The sequence below is a fragment of the Carassius auratus genome, unplaced genomic scaffold (genome assembly GCF_003368295.1).
Source record: "Carassius auratus strain Wakin unplaced genomic scaffold, ASM336829v1 scaf_tig00217453, whole genome shotgun sequence".
In the NCBI taxonomy this organism is placed as follows: domain Eukaryota; kingdom Metazoa; phylum Chordata; class Actinopteri; order Cypriniformes; family Cyprinidae; genus Carassius; species Carassius auratus.
The window spans coordinates 72,436-93,907 of record NW_020529081.1 but is presented as its reverse complement, the minus strand read 5'-3'; the positions used below and the strand labels follow the sequence as shown (position 1 = coordinate 93,907).

At 40.4% G+C, this 21,472-nt stretch overlaps 1 pseudogene; it reads right to left on the bottom strand.

Annotated features, from left to right (window-relative positions):
• Positions 1-27: 27 nt before the first annotated feature.
• LOC113101031 (protein sidekick-2-like) overlaps positions 28-21,472 on the bottom strand; it is an 86,982-nt pseudogene continuing 65,537 nt past the window's right edge.

The window sequence follows — 21,472 nt, the reverse complement described above, 5'->3', positions numbered from 1 at the left end:
GGTAGAGCGAGAGAGAGAGAAATACGGTTAAACACAAGCGGGGAACGAGAGATAGGAGTGGCCTGAAGGAAACAAATAAACAGAATTGAGTTTTAATAGTTTGATAGAGGTCATTTTGAGTGCTTGTGTACACACACACACACACCTTGCATTGGCCACACACTCCAGTGTGACTTCAAACGTGCCAACCATCACACTGGTGTTCCTCGGCGGGATGATAATAGAAGGAGCGATGGGGTCTGCTGGGCCGCCAACGTCTGAAGACAATCAGAAGCACATAGTCATGGAAATTACAAATGAGATCTCAATAGTTTCTCTTAAATTGGTTCAGCTTGCTGTCTGTCTGGAACTCAAGCTGTAAATTGGCTTCCTGGACTACTTAAATGCTGAATATTTAATAGAAATAGCTGTTTATATGCAGTACAGTTCAAACTGTTTTCTTTTTCTTCTTCTAACTTTTACTCCGCAACAATGCATTCAAACAATCAAAAGTGAGAGTGAAGACATTTATAATGTCACAAAAGAGTTCCAGTTCAAATAAAACTCTGTTCTTTTGTACTTTCTGTTCCTTAAAGAAGCCTCTATTCACCAAATCAGCAAATTCGAATGATTTCTGAAAGATTGTGTGACCTGAAGCCTGGAATAATGGCTTGCATCACAGGAACACATTACATATCAAAATATATAGAAAACCGTTATTTTAAATTGTAATAAAATTCACACGTTCTTATGGTATTTTTAATCTAATAAACACTGCTTTGATGAACATAATAGCTTTCTTTAAAAAAAAACTTCTGATAGAGTAAAAGCTTTGTGATTAATAGCGTCAGAATTTGTTTACAGCTGCAAATGAGCTTGTTTACTCTCTTTTTCATGATTATCAGGGTGTTGTTCCAACGAAAGTCTTTTCTAATCAACAGTCAATGAATAAAATCAAGCCCCAACCTGCGCTTCTCTCGGTCTAAATCCTGTTTTTGCTTTGAAACGTGTGAAAATATTGAAGTAAATGGATTACCAAAAGCGTTTCGCAGTGAATTTAAATGAAGAGCAAAGGGAGACTTTCTGTATTCCCTTGCTCGTGAGATTTTACTTCTGTGGAAGAACACCTTAATAATCCCCCATGTGTCTTTCAAAACAATATCACAAAAAAATGTAGAATATTGCGATACTCAAAAAGATTTGAATATATGATCCCATGTACATATCTCATTCAAATTCTTCATGTGAGCTTTACTTCTAACATGAAGTTCACAGCTCCACACTTTTACAGTATGTAGACATTTTGCATTCTTCTCAGTGGTTCTCCAACAAATGCCCGCTTCATGACCCCAATAGAGACATTATAGAGCCTGTGAAACCTAGAACCAGAGAAACCATTTGAACGAGTAATCCCGAGCAATAAAAGAGAGAGAGAGAGAGACAGAGTAAAGGTGGAGGTAGTGAGAGAAGACAGACATAAAGATAATCTTGAAGCCCAGAGCACTTGTTCGTCTCTTTTTCACAGCCCTCTCTATTATGTGCTTAGTATTATATATGTAATTGTCTGCACCCTCTCCTCCTGTAAGTGCACTGTAATATCTTCACTAATGTGCCACACTGCAGAATGGGGTCTGATTGAGAGACACGGTCGACATGATTAAATGCCATGCAATCATTTGCCGGCTTCTGGAAACCTTCAACTGCACATTGATTCTCTGCCCTCAATCGGTGATATCTCTTTTCTTCTGTCTTGATCTTATTCCCCTTTATTTGCCTCCTTTTCCATACTTGGACCCCTGGATAAGAGTTACAATAGGCCATGATTTCACAGAGAGACTTTATGGTCTTCCTCTCTTTTTCATAAATCTGTTTTTGTGGGGTCTATTAAAGAGAGGGGCCGTTTTTATGAGGGTGATTAATCACCCTGTCATTGTGGCACCGCAGGACCACAGCTATCATACAAAGCTCCATGAAGCTTCACCACACGCTACATCTTCGCAATCTACTGCGCACTGAGTTGGGGAATATTGATTCTTGAAAAACTGAAGTCTGACCCAGTGTGTGCACTACATTAGGTGTCATCCACAGCCATTAGGGGGCGATGGAGTTGTTTACTTTTGAAAGCCAATTCAGCTGTTGGGTAGTATGAAAAATCTATTTGCAAATAAATAAGATTGCCTGGCAGTTTGTGCTCCCGAACATTGAGAAGTGGTGCTTATGTAGCAGGTGTGTGTTTGGTTTAGTTTACACTGCAGGTCTTGATGCGCAATTCTGATTTGTTGCCTATATCTGATTTTTTGGGCTGTACGTTTACACGTTCTTTCAATTGTGACCCATATCTGATTCATGAGTTTCGGTTCCTTGCCGCTCTCACCTCTGGCTTGCTTAGGTGGGGTCACTTCATCTACAGCGATATCATTGATTTGACTGCAAATAAATGCACAGACACTATTTAACTGAACAGAAATGACATCACTGAATTCATGATGAACTGCCTTTAACTATAATTTTGCATCATTGACACACTGTTTTCCTAATGAATGTTGTTCAGTTGCTTTGACGCAATGTATTTTGTTTAAAGCGCTATATAAATAACGATTTAATTTGAATTGATCATTAGCTTTTCATTAAATTCACAAACCCCTTGCAGTTCCTTCACAAGTCCCAGCTTGGGAAACCTGGATGTAATGTAGTTTTTTTAATGTACTTCATGTTATTGATAACAATAAATGGAATATATTTTATTTCTCTTTGCATTTATTGGCCTTCTGAGATAGATAGAAAGTTTCTATTTCCTTGACAATAGTCCACATATTCTCTCTGGGGTTCAGATCTGGTGAGTTTGCTGGCCAGTCAAGCACACCAACACCATGGTCATTTTTCCAACTTTTGGTGCTTTTGGCAATGTGGGCAGGTGCCAAATCCTGCTGGAAAATGAAATCAGCATCTTCAAAAAGCTGGTCAGCAGAAGGAAGCATGAAGTGCTCCACAATTTATTGGTAAACGGGTGCAGTGACTTTGGTTTTCCCCAAAACACAATGGACCAACCCCAGCAGAAGACATTACACCCCAAATCATCACAGACTGCGGAAACTTAACAACCCTCCTTGTGAAGGGTGTCAATGATTGTCTTCTTGACAACTCTCAGATCAGCAGATGATTGAGTAGCCTAGTGAACCAAACTGAGAGACCATTTTGAAGGCTCAGGAAACCTTTGCAGGTGTTTTGAGTTGATAAGCTGATTGCTACGTCACCATATTCTAATTTGTTGAGATAGTGAATTAGTGTGTATATATATATATATATATATATATTAGGGCTGGGCAAGTTAACGTTATCGTTTTATTTTTATTATTATGAAAGCCTGTTGCTCACTGGCTATGAATAGACATACAGACAAACCATGGGTCACAGGAGGGGTGAGATGTTGATCAGTATTGGCTTGGGATGGGTGTCATCACACATCTCACTCAATGAGAGCATTTGGGGTGGGCTTAAGACCGCAGTAGCACTCACATCAACACTTGATAAAATGATTTAGGCTAAGCATCAACATTCACAAACCATTGTTCACTGTTATTTTTAACAGAAAAAAATGCAACATGCTTGTAATCATGACTTCATAAGTTGCACATGAAGACAGCAGAGAAGCACTCTCGCTCAGTGGAGTGCATCGTTTTGTTAACTTTGCGGTTAATTATTTTGAGTCAATGGGGACCTGGACCTCTCACAATATATTGCTTTACAGATCTATAAATTTTGTCTCTCAGAAATGTACATGCAATCATGCTGCATGTATCAGAAGTTCTGTGCTCCGCGTGGTTAGTACTTAGCCTCTTGTTGCGTTGGGTCCCGCAGGAGTATACACTCAGAAGGTGCCTGTTATAGGCTCTGGACTCTGAGCACAACTTGTATTTTAAAAATTTTAGTGCACTGGCAGTGGTTTTGGTTTTATATTTAATTTGATTTCATCAATGTTTTAACTTGAAATTTACAAGTAATATTTAACTGCTACTATATGGAAGGAATACTGGTGTAAAAAAGCACTGTATTTCCTTAATGTGTATGCAAACCAAATGCTGTTGAACTTTTGTTCATTAAAAAAAGTGCACAATACACTACTGTTGAATTATTTAATTATTTAATATTGTGCATGACAATGTGATTAATCATGATAGAAAATGTTAATTGTTTCCTAGCACTAATGCTGTATATATGTGTGTAACAATTTTCATTTTACTTAATGCATTTTAATGTGAGAGGGATGATTAATCATTTAGCTGAACTTGAATATTGTAGAAGTCTGTCTACATATTGTATTTTTATTCAACATATATTTAAATATTTGTTGGAGATCACAATACTTGATGGACCACCTGTTCTGGGCCCGGGGTATCCTAAACTAGGGTGATGGACAACTAATAAATAAATGATTTAAAAAAAAAAAAATATGTAAATAGGTAAATTACCTGTATATCATGTCACCATAACTGACATCGTAAAAACCTGTGAACATGCCAAGGTGTTGTTACATTTTTGACTTCAATTTAATATTTAACGGGGTAGAAGTAAATGTTTTAGGTAAGGGGTTCAGCTGACAAATATGTTTGGGAATCCTTTTTAAGACTGGACATCACGAAACGTGTGTTGATTCTTTATTCAGAACTCACTTTCTACATTCAGGATGATGGGCTGGCTGGTCTTGTTCTCTCCATTCTTGTCGTTGACGGCCTGGGCGTAATACCGGCCCGCATCAGGGGCCACGGCGGACAGGATGACAAGGGTGTTGTCCAAAGTGAGGGCTCTACGACGTTGGAAAGAGAACAGTAGTCACATAACTAGAAAACACAACTCGCAGCGACAAACATGTCAGTAAACTACTCAAACACAGTTGCGCTGAGGAAAACTGTTTACATCCAATAGGCCGGGATGGTAATGTTATTTGCATTGAAGAATGAAGTGGATAAGTGTTTTAGGATTGCTGGAGCTAAAATGCAGGTCATGCGTGAGTGCGTGTGGTTAAATGAGAGTCGACATTTGGAGTGCAGCGAGATTAGAGCCTGTGTATCTGTCAGCACAGGCCTGATCAGCCCAGATTAAACTGACTCCTGCACAATTAGAGTAAGGGCTCTCACAGAGTCCAAACCAAATGCGCCGTGGAATATCAATGCATTGAAGGAGCAACAAACAAGCGGCAAACAAATTGTATGCTGTCAGGCCCTCTCACAATCATATAGGACCATTACTGCCGCTCGACAGACACAGAGAGCGAGACAGAAAGAAGCTCGAAGCAGCACCGCTAGAACCTCAGATGTTTATATGACCCCTGCCTCACAAACACAATCACTCAGCGTCTCATTGGGGATTCCTCATGTACTCCAGCTGAGGAGGGGGAACACAATCCTAAGTGTCTAAAGCCCTCTCGTCAGATGTGACATGCCGGACGATCAGCATGAATTATAGATCATCAAACATGCCGGCTGTTTTTGTCAAGCCTCCTGCTGGCGGATGAGGCAAATTGATCTCAGGTGATTACTAAGACCTTTCTAACATGGATTGCGCATACATGCGCGCACACATGGGGCGGCGCGCACTCAGGCGCAAACTCTGTCAATCATCCAAGGTCATCAATAAAGGCCTTTTGTCCACTTTGTCTAATTGGCTCCCGCCTTGCCAGCTTCCTCTCTAGCCTTCAATCACATTTCGTCTAAAGTCAACAGGGGTTCTTATTATAACAGACTTTATCAATGAGAGATTCTGCAGTGAATACCTCTGGTGTGTTTCTGGACGTTTCATAGTAATTATACAACAGCATTGTCCTCTATTTCTATAAGCCTTAATGTGAGAACGGGGGCCATTAAGATGATTCTGATCCACAAATGAATAGAAGATTACATGCGGCTGCTGGGGGGGATCTTTGCGCCCGTCTCTAAACCATGTGATCCCGGGCCGCGGAAAGCTGTGGATTTGTGGGGGGAAGATCAACGCCGCCTCCCCCTGGGACACCACCTGAGACCGTTCTCCCTCCACAAAGCCTTCCATGTCTGAGAAACAGAGAGCACAAATCAGGAAGAACAGGGAAAGTGAAGAGGACAAAACAAGAACAGCGACATTGTGACTCACTGCGACAGGAAACACAAAGTTCCAGTCTTGAGATATGACTCTTTTGGCAACTAACACTTAAGGCTTCATTCGGTGTTCTTCTCTTCTGTGTCTTGCACAGAGTTGAGTGTGCAATCCTTTCAAAGTATACTCCTTTGACCGTGAGTGTAGATAGACACGTACATGCCACTTTCTTTTCAAATGGTTAGATTCCTCGCATATGTACTGTTGTCCATGCAATCACAGTGAAAATTCTGAAAATAGTATTGCGGTAAATAGACAGTGGAGCAGAAAGCAGACTGAGCACATATACACCCAGCTTTATGTTTTAACAATGTTTTGCTAAAGTTCCCAATGAGTTATGAATTACTGAATGTTCTCTAAACTTTCAAAGAGTTCCAGTTTCTTAAGTGTATCATGTTTTTTTTTTTTAAAGTTACATACACTATAAACATTAGGAGAGCATTCCATTTTATTCATTTGCTAAGATTTGCTATGATATAAAAGTAGCAAATTTAAAAAAAAAACATCCCATGAATGAAGTAAACACAACACTTTTGTGCTTATGGTTTTAGAACATTATTAAAGACTAGATTACTATTAACATTACAGGAAGAACTTGTGTTCATAACTTTTAGAGAAACCTTGCCAGAAAGTTAGCCAAATAATGTTTGTTCTGTTAGCGTGAACTTGTTTTGACATGACACGTTTCAATTGAACAAAGCAACAAAACTGCCATTCAAAATGTTTCAGAATCCATAAACCTAAGCATTTAATTTGGTCAAATTGATAATCTCACACTGTTTGCAATTAAGATGCCTCAAATCATTATCACTTGGCTGAAGGTTTGATCACATTTACCGTTATTGGACTAAATCCAATTATTAAAATATGAATGATAAGGAAATTCACACAAAGGAAGTATTTTCTAATGCAGATTTTGCAACTAGTTCAGTTTGGTCACATGGATTATTTACGGTGACCAACAGAAAGCTGCTTGTTTCAAAAGTGACTTCTGTGAATGTTACTACAAGTATCGTTACACTATCGACAACAGACAATTAACTTTTTGCTCTGTTATCAAAATGTTGCTAATGTGTTAATTTAAGCCACTTACTTAAGTTTTAGGATTTTCTGTTTGTATTGTGTCAGGATATGATGTGACACTTACAAGCAACTTGGACTTGTGAACTCCTCTGCATCAGAGCTCCCACCCTGTTCCTGACGATGCATCTGTAGAAGCCTGCATTGGAGCGATCCAGTGACGGAATCACATACCTGGTAAGAGAAAATCGGAGTCCCATCAACCATTGTTTGCTACTTTTCATACTCACAGCATGGGAGCTTGCAGCAAGCCAAAAAGAACTGGCTATAACAAATGACCTTTGAGCTATTTATTGGTCTATAATTAATCAAACAGTCCTAGCTTCTACTCGAGTACAGATCAGGCCGCAACACTCAGCCAACTCAGGGTGTTCATGGGTAATCTGTTGAAGAAAGAACCCTTATCAACAATAGATAGGTGTCCTCAGGCAGCCCTGGTGCTGTGAGCACAACAAAACACAGCAGTGGCAAATAACACTTCATATAGAACAAAGGAGAGAAATATTTATGTGGATGTGGGCAGGCTTGGATTATGGAAAGGGCCAGTGCCCTGGGGCCTGTAGCTAACAGGGGCCTACAAAACATCAGGTTGGGTGACCTGAGACCAAGGAAACTGAACACTAGCGCTACAGACAATGCAAGCTGACCGCTTGCTGACCACTAGGAGAGACGGCCCTCTTGTAGAGTATGAATTAACTTCTAGGGGCCCCTCATAGCATCAAGTGTGAACTGACCCCTTGAAATGAAATGAAAATTAATCTTGCATGTTGTATTAAAATGCATGTTATTGATATAACTGCACTGATCTAAGTCTCCGTCCTGCTTTTAATTAAGCTGCATATTCAACGCAAATAAAATACCACTAGTGGAATATTTTATTACCTTTTAAAACCTTTGTTTTTAGAATACTATTTATATAGAGTGGTTATCCAAATTAGAGAACAACCTACAATTTCCTAAATTCTGAGGTCACTGCTTAGACCCTTTTGAAATCATCCTTATAGGAGTAAAAGCGCAGTTAAGCATATTTCACATTAGCACATTATAAAAACCTTAAATGAGAACACTGATCAAAATTAGAGAACACTAATTATTTGACGACACCTATTTAACTAGCAGCCTAACTTTCGAGCTTTCCCGGACTTTGAAAGATGGTTAGCTGTTCTAAACCCTTTCTGATGGCAGGTTGTCCACATGAAGGCCAATAGCAGCCATGGCATGGGAAGTTGGTCGTTCCAGATCTGTGATTTGGGGGAATCGGTTCAACACTGCAGCTGGAATTGCAGTTCAGGGTAAAGATCTGTCCTTGCATATAGTGTCTCACTACAGTCACTGAACTGTGGAAGAGACTGGAAGAACGGTGGACCAAGATCACACCAAAGCGGTGTGAGAGACTAGTGATGTCCTGCATTTGAATATGTGTTGAAAGTCATTAAATTAAAAAGGGCTATTCAATGCTACTAATTTTTGACAGCTGTAACCCTTCAGAAAGTTTAGTTGTAATCTTTCTTCATGCTGCAATCATTGTGTTCTCTAATTTTCATCACTGTGTTTACCAAAAAATAATAGGTTTGTTAAACTGCCTTGGTTATTTTGTAAAATACTTTTCTATTACCATGGTATAGCCACGACAAAAAAATCCTTCAAATAGAACGATTCAATTATTTTAAGAGAGAAAAAAAAAAGTTCTGATCTACACTGTATATAATATATAGAATAATTCAACCAAAATTGAATATCCTTTCATCTTTTGCTCCATATCATACCAGTCCAAACCGGTATGTTTTACTTCTCCTTTCAAATACAAAAGAAGATATTTTGAGCAAAAGTCACACAGGTTTGTAATGAGATGAGAGTGAGTAAATGAGGGGTCTTCGATATGGGTTATGTGCTCATGTATGCTATTGAAATAAAAACTAAAACTAGGCTGTCATCATGAAAACATGAAGTACACAAGTGTGTTTTTACACCTACACACACTGCTTCAGTCACAAACCTGTGGCAAGACCTATTAGTTAAATAGAGTGATAAAGAGAAAGCTAAGCATGTGGGCAGTGGTGCTTTTACTCAAGGCTAGTCAAGCCTCATTTTTACACCGCCAGCTCTTTTTCAGATACTTTAGTTTTACAAAGAAGAGAGCAAGTCTCCACTTGCTCAAAAAGGGAAACTATGCAAAAACACACATACATATCAGTGTGTGAGACATAGGAGACTGCAGGGAAGTTTCAGTCACCAGGGATCTTTTGGAGATGCTCTGCGGACTGCATCGGAAGCGAATCTGCAGACTGCTATTGTCTTGACTGACAGGCAGAAAAGCTGTAGCGAGCAGGAACCTCTCAAAAATTCCAGAAAACATCTGACTTGACCCCTACTTAGAGCAAGCGCTGCGGGTTGCTTGGACTTTTAGCTATTAGGCCGTCTTATAATGCAAAGGCAAATATGAAAGAGTCCATCTGGAGTCCTGTGGTCAGCAGGTACGAAGAGTGCAGGAAAATAATACAGCCAAGCCACCTCACTACGACCAGAGAGAGAGGGGGGGGAGAAAACACTTTGCCTTTTCAAATATAAATATTACATAGCTCTTGAAGCTGTTGAAAATTATTTACAAGGTACTCGGCTACCTGCTCTTTCTTGATGGATAATTCTGCACTGCTTTCACCAGGGATACAACATTTATGCAGAATACATATAACAAAACATGGACGACAGGGATCGCTCAGGAAATACATCTCATTCTCATTTAATGTGAGCTGAGAGGCAATATGAGTGTGATTTCATGGCTGCGGAGGGAATGAGGCACTACAACTCAAGAGGATTACAATCCACAAACGCTCTTGACTCACTAAAAAGGAAGAAGACAATAAATACCAGAAAACTGAATGAAATTTGTTGCAATTGAAACTGTGGTTAATGTTCTATTTGTGATCCTTATTAAGCTGTCGGAGTGATGAATGCGTGCTTCTTCAACTACAGGCATCTTTGTGACCCAGAGGTTGATTTTTTACCAGGCCTTCAGTATTTTTGGAAAAATAAGCCACACAAAAGAGTTCTCCGATTTATCCTTAAAATGTCATTTTTTTGTAAATGTCAAAATTAAAATGGCATTTCCATCACCAACACTATTTCCACCACAAAATGCAAAATGGTATTAAATGCAATACATCATTTGAGATGTGAAATTATACATTGAATGTTCACGACTTTAAAATAAACGAATTAAATAACTAGTGCACAAATGAAATTACCTGTGCGAATGTGCATTTTCAATATGTCTACAGAGCCAAAAGTGCTCTTAGTTGCAGAAACACTCATACAGCAGTGGGAAGATGGGAAGTGTCACCTGTACTCCAGGGAGAAACGCGTCAACTCTGTACCGTTGTAAAGCCATTTAAACTCCAGAGGCCAGCTGCCCTCAGCCATGCAGGTGAGAACCAACCGGTTCCCTTCTAGGTGGATTTGGGTTGCCACCGGCTCCATCTTGAAGTAGGGTGGGACATCATCTGGAGGCAGGGAGAGCGAGAGAGAAACAAAGAGGCTTAGCATGTTTCACTCAAGTAGGACATGTTCATGGATCAACATTCTTGTTAGTACAGAGACAAGATTTCTGTCAACCAATCCGATATAAGTCTAAGATTTAGAGTCAAGCTTAGGGCTGTTGTTACATTTAAATTCATTTATTTAAGCAGACGCTTTTATCCAAAGTTAATTACAAACCAGAATAATAAGAGCAAATTAATCCAAGGTAGAAAACAATACACTGAGCATGATTTCACCAAGTACAGCAAGTTCCTGGATTAACATCCTTATTGATCCTGGAACAACATTCCAATCAATCAGAATAGAGATATATCTTTTCAGGAAATATCAGTTTTAGGCTTACAATCAGGGTTAGGTGCTTCTACACTCTTGTTAATCAGCTAGCATTTCCCACTGGTTTTAAGAATAAATTATCAGTAGGGTTAGGTTTGGGGTAGGAATAGGTTAATTCTATATTTTTGGACACCAATGTTGATCGAAGGATCATCAAAAAATTTTGATCTAGGTATATGTCTTACTTGGCAAAATCACAGAGACCAAAACAATGCATGTAGTCAGCAGTAAGCTTCAGTAGAACAGTGTAGCACTTGAGGAGAAGTGGAAGTAAAAAAAAATAGTGGAGAACAATGCTAGTTACTGTAGAACTGGCATTTAATGGTCTTCTGTAAATGTCTTCTGTACATGAATATGAGCAGATATTTCCTCCAAGGGAGAAATGTATAATACATTTTATTTACTCTACACCACTGGTTCTCTGCCAGAGGCCCGGGGCCCACTTGAGGGCCTAAGCCAACTTCCAGGTGGGCCCTATAACAAGTCTTAAAAATAGATTTAGTTACATTAATATAATATTCATTAAAATTCTTAAAAACATGGAAAATCAATAAATATATTAAAGTGACACTGCATTACAACAAACACATTTATTTATACATTTTAATTAAAACTTATTTTATTGAAGTACCAGTGGTAAATATAACTCTTCAATAGAACAGCATTCAAATATTGTCTTGAATGGGAGTCAAAAATATCGAAAACCACTGATTTACTGTACATTTAGGACAACCAAATGCAAATAAATAGTATAAAATGTGCTCAGGGTATATTAAAGTACAAAAGTCACATATTAATATTGCTTGAAAAATACCCTAATATACTGCAGTAACCGATAGGATTTTTTTGGGGGGCTGATAGGATACCGATTTTAACAAACACTTATTGGCCGACTCCGATACCGATACCGATATTTGTCACTTCCTCTCTTATTTGACATTTTGCCATCAAAATAATTTTGTTCATGTTTTAAATCAGCAAAGTTAAAAAAAAAACCTGCATTAAATTATATATATATATATATATATATATATATATATATATATATATATATATATCAGTTTTATTGCTGTATCATCAAATAATTTCTAAAGAACATGGACTGGATCCATTTCAAATTCAGCAGGCCTGCATAAATACAACAGAACAAAGATTCACAATAAATAGTGCTTTTTTGGTAAGTTTCACAGTTTTCAGGTACAGGAATAAAGTAAACAAATGTAAAATAACACTTCACTTTACCATGATGAATCTTCAAATTAGTTTTTGTATACATTTTTATATATTTTGTAAGTTTAAATATGTATGAGACCCCCTTTACTAAGGTGGGACTCTTATGTTGACGTGTTTTCTATTTTACGGAGCTATTCACCTTTGCCTTGTCGCAAATGGCACGGCCATTTGTAAATTCTATGGGTCTGGCTTATGGTCTCATCTGCATCCTGCTATTTTTAACTGTACAAAAAAGTTTGTTTTACTGCTTGATGTTGAAAATTTGTGTGTCTTAGCATTATTTTAATGTATTATCTTAATTATGAACACACTGGTTTGTAGCGCAAAAATTTTACTGTTTACTGCATGCTGTTATTCTCCTCGTTATTTACCTATAACGGTTAATGATCCGGAAGTGTCACCCTTGTTTGCTGTCAAAAAATGCTAATGTGAATGCTAAGCAGACCAGGACCAAATGTATAATTTTCCTCTTTGGTCAAGACCAAATGAACCAAACGAACTGAACTACAAGTGGGAACACACCCTTAGTCAAGAATAGTGTGCAATATTTTGTCTTTTGTTATTTGATTAGCATGCAACAGACATTATACAGCTCAGTGCCTTCATGCAGTTAATTAATAAACCATTGGTTTGTTATATCTGCTTTTTTAAACCGATATGTCGATGGTTAGAAAAGTAGGATGATAAATATCGGTGACCGATACATCGGCGCATACATAGTATATACATTATTTGTAGTACTAAATGTTGTTTATCTAATATTATTCACAGTTTATAATAATCATTTTTTTTACATTTGTTATTGTTGTTGTTTTATGTATACTTTTTGAACCATCAATCAATAGATCTTAGGTAAAGGCATTTCAAATTAATTTCAATTCATTTGGTAATGTCCAAATGAGTGACTTGTTTACTTCGTAATCAGTCCATCCATTGCCACCTGTTAGACCCATTCAGGCTTATTTACAGACCGGTTGTGAAAAAGACAGGTGGGCATTATCACATTGGCAGAGCAATCAACCAATCATAATACCACATTTTCTGTTTTCTATTTACTATTTAACTATTTAACTACTTAACTATTTCCATCTACATCTCGCTATTACCTAGTTTTGACTTATATTTGCTTTGTTTGATTTTTTATACTTTTTGTATCTGCCTTGGTTTCCAAGATTAAAGTTGCCATAGTCCATTAAAGGTGTGTCTTCAACCACATTTTGAAGAATCCAATGGAAATACAGTGAAGTGTGAAGGTTTCAGACAGTGACAACACCGTGACGGCACCACTGGCATGGTGACCACACGGTGGCTGATGTCCGCAGGGGATGAGAGGAAATAGACCTAAGGAAGGTTACAGTTACTGTTGTAGTTGGAGCTGTGACTGTTTCCTTCTTTAAAGTTCTATTTTTGGCATTCATTTTGATATATATAAACAAATGTAGTAAACAACATCTCGTTCAATCAATCAGCCGGTTGAATATGTATATATATCACGTCAGAGCTTGTGCACAACCCATCTGGCCACATATTCAACCGGCTGATTGTTTGAAAGAGATGTTGTTTACTACCAACAAAGAACGATGAAACATGTCTCACTGCTGATTCACATCATGCTTAGAGTGAGAGAGACAGAAACAGAGGCAAAAGAAGACATTAATAACGAAAAGCTAAACATTGTTTGAGAAACTGAATTTGGCCTCTTAAAATATAAAAGACAATTTCAGAAACAATTTTTCTGTTGTGATGCTGAGACGCTCTGAAGATGTCTGAAATCTTGATAGAGGAAGGGTGAGGTGAGAATTTCAGGGGCCTGACGGGCTAAGTGAGGGAAGGTTTTGAAGATAACTTTAAGATGCAGTCGCTCCGCCTGCAAACCTGACAGAATGAGCTATAGTGTGCCGTGGAATCCATTCATCTTCAGTCTTTCTAAAGCAGCTGGATTATACAGTCTCACAGACAAACAAAAAGCTCTGCATGCGGGTGCCTACAGCCAGGAGACAAAGTGCTTTCATTTCCCTCACAAGGAGCAGATGATGGGACCTATCGATCGCTACCGAGTCGTTCTCTGTAGGTGACATGGATCTGATTGCCTTTGTGTTTGTGGAAAGCCAATTAAAGCTGGTATTAATTGAGGCAATAAGCTAGCAAGCCCTGGAGCTCTGTTGCAGGGTTGTTAAACATTGTGCTAATTTCTCTGTGCTGCGAGGTGCACCAAAGGCATGTTATAGAATCTCTCCTCTAGGGGGCGATGATAAGTAAAAACAGATCTCAGTTTGGACGGAGGTCTCACACAAACAAAATATATATATATATACACACACAAGTATATTATACATATAAACAACTTTCAGAGTGTGGCAACTTAAAATGCTGTCTGGGGCCTGTAGACAAGGAGGCCCAAAACATATTCATTCCCATATTCCCATTTTTTTCTTCTTCTTTTTTTTTCGCTATGGTCATGCACATATGTATAAGTACCTATAACAACAATCATTCATCCACATGCTCCCATGCATTAAGAATGGGTAATTATTTTTGTCTAAAGGACTGAAACTGTTATCGGCCTAATCAAGCGTAATCAACCCTCCAAATCATTGCCATTGGGTAACGGGCTGTTAAAAACAATTCCTCTGTGTGCAGACATAGACTGCCAGGCATTTCAAATCCATCCCCCACCCAGTCCTCACTATCCCCCACCCTGAGTGCACATCGCTCGCCAACCATGCCACCACAGTCATTTTATCCTCCAGTAAATGCACTGCCATTCAGCACAGCCAGTGGAGAGGCAGATCCACTTAGCAATGCCACACTATAAACATACCACCATTAGAGACCTCAGGTGCAAAATCAGACTCCACATCGATTGGCTGAAAGCAGCATCCCCCCTACAACGATATGATGGACGGTTGTGCATATGTGTGTGTGTGGTTTGGCTGTTCGATTGTTTGTGCCATCTTGTGAAAGTCTCATCTAGACTGCCCGCAGGAAAGAAAAATCAAGAGTGAGACTTTCTTTGATATCTTAATCGTTTCTTCTAGACAAAAATCTAATTAAATGAAGAGAAAACTGTGCGTTTTATTTAATAAATACCACTCAAGAATGTCTTATACTTTGCCCATAGTTGCCAAGGTACCAAAATCTACAAATAGTCCTTGCTGAAAGGCAGGTAAATGGACGTTAACAATACTGGATTACAACTCATTTAGCTTTTATTAGTAATCTGTCAAATCATTTGGCCATTTTGTTTTCTTATGTGGCTGGAACTTCGAACAATTATTTTCTAAACAGCCTGGGGAAAGGACTACATTATTTTTTGGCTAATACCCCTGCTCTAAAGTTTAACTGTAGGTTACCAATTTCCCCATGTTTTTTTTTTTTAAAGAAATTTTTGAAGAAGCATGGAGATAAATTGTGATCGGTCAGAAACACTGATGCCAAAATGGATAACTCCATAATGTCCCCTATGAAAGACAAACCTCTCCACAACTTTCCTCTGAGTGAAGCAGAACCAAGACCTTAGATTTTAAACAGTTTCTGAAGAAAGCTGTGGTGTTTGTCTAAACCATTAATGTTTGTGGTCGAGATTTCTAAAGGGTTGGAGCAGCTGTGTTGTTTTAGGCTAAAAAAAAACACACAAGGTCTTTGTGGCCGAGTACACAATGTGGTGAAAATTTCACTCCCATGGGTTCCTATTATGTCAGACGAAAGGTTATGTTAGCATGAAATGGAGGCAGAGCACAGACTAGTTTGCAGAGGTCTGACATTGTCCTCACACAGGAAGCTTCTTGGTGCTGAGAGCGATCTCCATATTGTAATGAGAATGTCAGTCAGTGCCTGTGGCCTCTTCACTGTTTGAGCGCCAGGCTTTGATCTGTTGGGGCTCAGGCAGGGTTAAGCAGCTCTGTTTTTCACTCTCTAAAATCTGCTCTGAGTGGGCGGGCTAGGTCCGCAGGAGAGCGTGCCCACAGAGAAAAGAAACCCCAGGTCAGGATGATGCTAAACTCAGCCTTAATGAGCCATAACGCAGGTGCCATTTCTCATCAGAATCTCTGTGGTTCAGAAGTGAAAGAAAAAGACAAAACTAAAGGCAGGATGCCTTTTTGTGTTGTTGTTCATGGAGGAAGAGGGGTGCAGGAGATAAAAAGCATGTTAATGCGCACTAGGTGAATAACATGTCCTATATTGAGGGTTTCTTCCACACACTGTACGTTTGTGCGTGGGGGCGTTGGGTAGCGTGGATTGTTAGTCCAGATGGAGAACCTAAGGGAGGTTCCTCTACGGTGGAAGAGCCCCGCAGCGGCCAGGCTGAGCTGGCCGAAGTCAGGGGGTGGTTAATGTTCTCTTCATGCTTGGTCGGGCCGAGACCATAATACTGCTGTGCCCTTTTCCACCTTGCCACCACTGGCCACCTTAGAAATGACAAAGAAGCACTTCTACCTAACTGACAGCCAACCAGGAATGGCAACGCTCCACTCAGGCTGCACACACAGAATTTTAATAGCTCTGAGACAAAGACCACAGGCACCAGCCAGGATCCATAAAGCATGCCCCTCAGAGCTTTCACTGCACCATGCTGGCACGCGATCATACTCTTGGGGCTCGGACTGCACACTTGTTCTGCCATTCCCTCCCTTTTTCCAAACACGATAGGGGCCATGTCCCATTCCGCGTAATCCTCTGGCACCTGTGCATAAACATGTAAGCCAGTCCTGCTTTTCTCATCACAAAGGCTTAAAATAAGTGGATGCAAGTTCTACACAACCTCCTGCTTAAAGGTGTTTTTTAAGTGGTGCCCTTTTCTGAATCATTGTAGAACCCTGGGGTAATGGGTTCTGATTTATCTTGCCAAAAAGAGCACAGCACTTCTTGTAGTGCCTGTAGTGACTGTGCCCCTAGCCTTCAGGTGCAGTACTGGAGAAATCAATGTACGTGTTTGTCTGTCTGCTGGACCAGGTGAGTGTATGAGACTGGCACAGGAACAATCCTGCTCTACGCTCCCGGTCCTTGCTGAAGGTCAGCCTGATCTGTCACTCTCTTTCAGCGGCGGTTGTCACGGTGACAATGACACCCTGCCGATTTACACTTCATCAACTCTCCAAGCGTGCAAAGTGCCCTCCACCCTGTCAGCAAGGTGAAGAGCCCCATTACCCTGCAGGCCAAACAAGCATGTTGCCACATTAAGACAAACACAGATGCAACAGCAGTGTGGCCGCAGCACTATCGTCACCATCACATCCGGCGTTCCGATCCACGTTACTGCGTATCGTATCTGATGGTGTATTTATGGCTGGTAAAATTACATTTGTGAGACACAAGGGTAGGCGCTTCAGCAGTGCCAATGGTTCTTTTGTTAAGGCAGATTGTGATAGCACCAAGAAAGAGAGAAAAGGCTTATTTTTTACTGTTGTTGTCGTCTTTCTTTGAAATCACCACAGGTCTGTTGAATGAGGCGTAGAATAATAAAGGAACTCGGAATTACTTTGTTTGACTTCTGTTGCAATTCAATCGGTGGGGTAATTTGCAGTCTCTCATAGCTCTGAATTTCATTAGCTCCTCAGGTTTTCTAAGCACATCTGTCTATGACTGCAGTATGAGTAGGTTGCCGCGGGTTAATGGGTGTGTAATTGATGCGATTAATTGAGGTGTAATGTAGCACGGCATTGCGATTTTGATCCAGGGGGCTGTGGGTAGCCAGTGACGTAACTCAAAACACAATTAGAGGCGGCATTGAGCTATCAAATAGAGATTTAATTAGAAGTGAAGACAGAATGGGGGGCAGTCAGTGGTCGGCAGATTGAATTATCCGAGCACAGCCTCCTGAAGGTGGCATCGACACAATGCCAGCACACATTCTTTCCCCGCCCTCTCTTTCTTTCAACACCTATCTATTTTCTTACCTTTTGTCACTTCTTCTTTCTCTGCCACTTCGTCACAGTCTCTGGCGCTGTGCATATGCTGTCTCCTTGCATTTCCCTCTATAACTACTCTTTCTACTCACCTCTGTTTGCATCTTTACCCACCCCTCTCTACTCTCCCTCCCTCCTGTTTCATCTGCCTTTCTCCTTCACTGGTTCTCAGTCTCACACTGACTCAACAACAGGGGATGCATGTGCCCTGGGATTGTCTCTGATATCCATGAGATTAATTAGGTACCAGAGTGCTTGGCACAACATGGAGAAGCAACTGTGCACACCAATCATCAATTAATGAGATGCAGTGCACCCTCGTACTTCATCCACATCTATTTTTTAACCCCTCTGTCAATGCCCCTGAGAATCCCAATCAGTTGCCCCTACTGCGTGTTTCTCTCTAAATCCAGTGGACTCTGTGAAGTCAGATACTGTTTTGATGGACTTGAGTAGGGAGTTTTGGAGCGAAGCAGAGGGAGCACTGAAGTTTTAATGGCATGTGCGCTGTAATTATGTGCCTACTTATAGAGAACTACATCTTAGAGCTTGTCTTCAAGTCTAATTTAATGCAAGTAGGTAGGTGGCAAACAAAACCGTTAAATGAGAGCGCAAGCTACAAATTCACTTGATCATACTGCAAAGATAAATTACATCATGTAAGCTGACGGCATGCAAACACCTCACCAAAGTGTAAAGAAGAAAGATCGGAGGCAGGAAAGCACTCTGGCATGGCATGAAGAGGCAGCTACGAACTGTATTTAGAAAGTAGGGCAAAGAATAATGGAGGAAAATAACAAACAAAGGCATCGAAATGAGAATTCCACTGAGCCCCGGGTCATTAGAGTTAATTCTGCGCATTCTGCCATCTGCTGCGATTGTTTACACTTGCCTGGATAATTAGATCCTAATTAGTTGATGGGGTGGTGGGAAAGCATTCCATCCACACATTATTATTTCACTGGCTCCATTATGGTAGAGCACCTGGACGTATGACATGGCACTGTCCAAAACCTCGCTCACTTAATGCCAGGCTCGCAAAAGAATGAGTCAAAAAACAAACAAACACAAAAATGACAAACACACAGTGTAATTACAGGCTGATATAGCCTTTTAGGCTCCCCTACAGGAAATCACACATTGCATTCTTCATGACTAAATGGCATCCGAAGCAATCATTTCAAATGGAAAGGACAGCCTAGACCCCATCTGTTCGAGCAGTCATTTCACTGGGCCTTAGAGATACTGACACTCCAACAGCACAGAACAAGCTGTCGGAATCCTCCTGCTTTCTTCCAACCCCTCCCCAACACCTGAAACGCCTGTGTTGGAGAGATAGCACACTTGTTAATAGTCAGGAGTTCTGCATTGTATCTGGAGGCTGGCATTGTAATATATGTGTGGAAAGGCCGCTGATTGTGATTCTTATCATTGCGCGTCTGCTGGCTAGAGCGCCGCGAGGTGACTGAGTGAATGGCAGGGCTGGATGTAAATGCTAATAGCTGCATGGCTTTGACAGAGAGAAGAATTATCATCTGCCTTCATTACATTTACAACAGTCCGCCTGCCAAAGCAGACAGGGCTCGGCTTGGACACTGGTTTATTTATTTGTCATGAGGGTGCACAACACGGTTCGCATTAGGAACATCAGTCACATGCATTTCGTACGGGAGGGACAGCGAAGGATGCAGCTCTGCACCATCAAGGATACGCAAGCCATATTTTACATTAGAGTGACTTAAAACAGAGAGGCATCAACACTCTGGGTTTTCAGAAAAGAGAGATAGAATATGTACTCACAGAGGACAAAAACATATTGAGGCTAAAAACTGCACAATGGCAGTACATCTGGGAGCACAAGCTGGTAACAAAAGTAGAAAAAATAAACTACTTTGCGACTGGAACAAGCAAGACACAGGGGGAGTTGAAAAGAGGTGACCGAACAAGAACTTTAATGTTTGAGAACATACATAACAATCTGAGCAGACTAACAGCAGTTTCTCATCTCAGCCTGCTGATAGTCTACAGTGTGTAATGCCATTGCACACATACACACACTTCCTACGGACCGTTTTGACCACTATTTCCCCCCATCATTCTTCTTATTAGTGCTGAAGGTGTTCTCAGAGATGGTGTAATTATACCTCCCCTGTAAAACCCAATGACCCCACTTCCAGCAGCAGTCCCCATTCACTGAGAGCAAGCACTCCACATCCCTAAACACCTCATCGCTGACCCCTGACCTCTGTCATTCCGAGAGTTCTATTCCAGCTGGAACCTCGTAGCTGTGTTTAGACTACCACAGCCAGCTCTGTCTAGAAGCGGTGGCATTTGGGCACAGATGTATGCGCCGACCGTGCTGGATGGTAGAGCAGAGCGCAGATACGGATCCAAACACTCAGACATTATGCTAATGACATTGTTCTCACACATCTTACATGTCTCCTCACTGAATCTCATCTCACTTCTCAATTACCCTGATATTGTGCATCAGTGGCTGAGAGGCACTGCACAGAAACAAAAGGAGAAAGGAGTTTTTTCAAAACACTAATTACTGTGTTTTCCGGGACACAATAGTGACCGGCGATGGTCTTGCATGTGAGGGTAGGTGCAATTAACCTTTGTAGTCAGCATAGAGCAGCAGCATCTGGAATCTGCTCCGTGCTTGTGGTTAACATGGCACCCGTATAGATAAACTTCCTGGAATTCTGGAGTTTGAGTAAGACTGACCACACCTTTAAAAATAGACTAAATAAGCATCTGGTTATACAAACATGGGAGAGGGCAAGAACTGTGGTGCAAGCTACTTGGGATCAGCATTTTCTGTCAGAAATGGAAACGAATGTGGTTTTAATTCATGTGCCCTGGTCACAGGGATAGATTTCCACAGCACAAGTTAGGGTCTGGCCAAGTGAAATATGTGGTGAAAGGCACATTAACAGATTTATTTAAATGAGTGAGTACTTTTGTTGTCTGCCACGCATATGGGTGAAGAATTTGTGGACAGCTGCTGGGCTTAATGACTGGTTTCAGACATGAAATGGATGTATGTCACATTAATGCCATCCAGGAGGAATGAGAAACTGAGCTTGAAATTGAGCTCACACTTCTCATCAGGCCAAAATGGAATCTGCTGACTTTTATGTGCGGAAATATTCCTTGGAAAGGATTTGAAAAAAATAAAAAGGGGCGGGTGCCCTGGAGGATGGTGCAGGACTGGAACAGGGTGAAGACAAGGGAAGCCTCCAGGGTGGATCAGGAGACTCAGGAGGCCATAG